A 3,864-nucleotide genomic window follows, 5' to 3' on the forward strand; every position below is an offset into this window, starting at 1 on the left:
TGTGAAACCCGTTGATATTTCCTCACAATTCCTGGATCTATGGTTTACTTTTCTCTGCTGTATTCTTCTGAATAAGGAAAAAGTTATGGTGCATACTACAAAAATCACAATGCCGCAGTCAAGAGATGCTTTAGACAGTATCTACTCCAATCATAACTAAAAAAGACAATTCTATAACCTTCTGAACAATGGATTCTTTCATCATGGCTTAAATACTTGTAATGAGGTGTGGCTCATCAGCTCCCAAGGAACATACTTTTGAACAATTAAAATTTTTTGACAGTTTTCTCCTTTTTTATTTAATTGAAATCTTCTTATCCTGTTGTCAAGTAGAGCAAGTTGTCTCCTACTTCCATTTGTCAAGTGTTAAAATATTGTGATGATAGTGCCCCGCCAAAAAACAAAGTCAATATGTCTAAATCATGGACTGATTTTGACTTCATCTTGATATATGATGTGAAATATTGGTATCTAGTTTCTACAAACTGTTTTTCAGTTTTCCCAGCAATTTTTGTCAAATAATGAGTTCTTGTTCCAAAGAGGGGTTCCTTGCATTTCTCAAAAACTATATGGTCATTAGCTACTATGTAATGTGAATCCAGACTATTCCACTGATCCATTGCTTTAACTCTTAGTCAGTACTAGGGAAAAAAAATGAAATGCTCCATGAATTTTGTACAGTGCCCATGCTAATCTTCTCCGTATAGTTCCAATTTTAGTATATGTACTGCTGAAGCAAGCACTGCCTTCAAATTTCTCTGTTGGCATTAAGCTTATCTACAATTGCATTTCTTCTAAGATCATGATGTTCTATGATCTTCAACTGGGTTAGCACTTTTGGAAGAAAAATGGAATGAAAAGCCTGAGTTTTGGTGACAGGAAGAAGTTTCAGTTCAATGAATGCACCATAAAATGTGCAAAATGTTTGGCAATCCAATTTTTTCTTCCAATTTGATTTTGGGCACAAATTTGCAATGTCAATTCAAAAATATATGTAATAATGGTATGAGGTGACTATCCAACTGCTTATCATACTCTAAATAAAAGATGTTTTTAATCCATTTTATTTTTGCTTGTTCTGTGTGACTTGTTAAATTGATCTTTTGAGTGACCATGGATCTCATTAAGAGAAGAATTGCAAACTATGAATGACCATTTGGAAAACATGCTTCATATTACTAATAGTAAGGCAACAACAACCATAACTATTCTAAAATCACACCCAATACTCTTAAAATTGTCAGTGATAGCTAAAAACTTAATATGGGGAAAGCCAGGGTTGAACAGGCATCAGAAAACCATACACCCTTATATTCTCCCACTACCCCAAAGGCAAACAAAAATCAAAAGATTCTAGTCTGTTTCTCTCCTAAAATGCTGGCCAATCTTTTCTTGGTGCTTCTATCTCACTTTATTCTTTATCAAACAAAACAAAAACAAAAACAAACAAGCAAACAAAAAAAGAGTTCGGGGTGCCAATAGTATTGCTTTAATACTGGCATGACATTTCTCTGGAATATTAATTCACTTCTCCCTATTCTGTTATATATTTTGCAAGTTCATTTTTGGTTCCTATATAGTCTGTCAATATTCTTTTTTTTAACTCAATATTTCATAGATAGTGTATGAGTATTCTTTTCTCAAAAAAATATTTTAAGTGAAAACTCCTCTACTAAACTCATGACCTCATCTCATCTTTGCCACAGAAAGATATTCATTACATGTCTTAGTCTTTTATATCTATGCAAATATATTTAACTTCCTTGTTTTTGATCAGATATAATGTGAAATACTGTTCACCTCTGAATTTTGTTGTTGCTGAAGAAAGTTTATTCTTTTTTGCTTAATGTCCAGATATATAAATATCTATTTTTATCAGTTTCACAGAATATGTCATTTTAGAGAGTACATAAATATTATATTTTATTTTTTCCTTTAATTTCTCATAAATGAGAAAGAATTTTTCATTATTCTATCAAATGTCTTGGACAATCTTTATTTATTTATTTATTTGCTGGATGCCTGCAAAACATGTTTGCAGTCATAATTATGAAGTTTGAATATACTTCTTCCTGAAGGATTAAAGTTTGGATGACTTAGATGTTTACCTGTGCATTTTTTATTCTGCACTTTAACATCTATTTTCAATATTTATGTGCTATTTTTCTATAAGATTATCAGAAAAATATATTACTCAGATCTTCTTTTCCATTTTAATATTTATTGTTGACATCACACTTGAAGATATGAATCAATCATAAAGCAATAAGAGTAAATTCACTCCCAAAGCAGGTGAAATGAAAGCTGTCTCTTTTTTTAGGAATGATAGAACATGATCTTGGAATTGTAATTGTATAAAAGTTATCCTACAGAAGCATGTGAATTCAGCAGCCAAGTGCTAGGAGCATATAAGGTAGGGAGAAAGAGATAGAATAAGCCTGAGTATGTATTATATATATATATATATATATATATATATATATACACATATATATATATATACATATATATATATGTCACATATACTCTTCCTAGTTTACATGACAGCATGAGACTAATACAAAATGTCTAAATTTAAAACCAAGTTATACCCCCCAAATTACAATTGTAATTTGTAAAATTGTGAAAATACAATTCTTTATATTTATCCAGATAAAATGGTCTATGTTTTTAAAACACCAATCACTCATCCCTAAATATATTTCCTTGTCTGTAAAATGAAGGGATTTGAAGAATTTTCAGTTCTTAATCAATGATCTTCCAATTATACAAGCCAAAATATTTGAAATGATTCCTAAGTGGAGAACACATTAGACAAAAATCTTTACTCAGTCCTAACTAAGTCAGTATTCTTAACCATTGGATCTCATTGATGGTTACTGAAATCTCTAAAATTAGGTTGTATATTATTTATTATTAAGGATTATAATATTATAATTTTAAGGGTTTTTACTATAGTACTGTATTCCTAGACTGGAATTTTATTCACATTTTGGCATTGCATTTTTTTGGCTTTTCAGGAGAAATGGTGGCAACTTCATGATTCTTGCCAATATTTTGTTTCATGCTGCTTCTTACCTTTATGGTATTTTCCACTATGGCCGATTCAGCAACTATGGAAGTGGAAGTTTATCGGAAACCTGTTTAACTAAATAAGAATTTAATGTTGATAAAAGGAAAAAATCATAGCAAAAAAATGGATAAAATTTTAAAAAGACATCTTTAGTGTGGTTCAATGTGTAATAAAAGAATCACAGAACAAAAAGAAGTGGCTTTTTTAAAAAAATGCATTCTTTTTTTCCAGAAGACCAATAATATTTCAATTATATTTTCATATTTAATCATTAAGTTAGTGCTTTTCATTTATTCTTTGAATATTGTATGATTAATTTCCTGTTTATCTTTGCATTTTTCATTGTTTTATCTTTTCAGAAACTCAACTGTTTTAAAAATGTCTTTGTATTTTGTTTTAAATTTTCTGCTCTGTTCTTTGATGTGTTCATTTTTATCTCAAGAGCTTTATCATCATTTCTTTGATATTTTCATGTATTTTTATTACTATTATAAAACACTCTGATTATTCTAAGAGCTATTCAACTATCCTTTCAAGAGTCCTTGAAAATTTTGCTATTATGCTTTTATTTCCTTCCTCAATAGATTTTGACTCAGTTTCCTTCACTGTGAAGTATATATTAATGAAATGACTCTTTTCTTCAAATGTCTTCCCACTCCCACTTTCATTTTTCCTCAATCAAATTGTACTTACTTTTATCAACCACTCTGCTGATTTTATTTGGTATCCTTGCTATAAATATGTTTCTTGTCATAAATCATTTCCATTATATAGACCCAGAATATTTTGTT

General features: G+C 29.7%; 1 pseudogene; it reads right to left on the bottom strand.

The window, feature by feature from the left end:
• Positions 1-648: 648 nt before the first annotated feature.
• LOC116422053 lies at positions 649-743 on the bottom strand (annotated as a pseudogene).
• Between the last annotated feature and the right edge of the window lie 3,121 nt (positions 744-3,864).

This window comes from Sarcophilus harrisii, chromosome 2, assembly GCF_902635505.1.
Source record: "Sarcophilus harrisii chromosome 2, mSarHar1.11, whole genome shotgun sequence".
Lineage (NCBI taxonomy): Eukaryota > Metazoa > Chordata > Mammalia > Dasyuromorphia > Dasyuridae > Sarcophilus > Sarcophilus harrisii.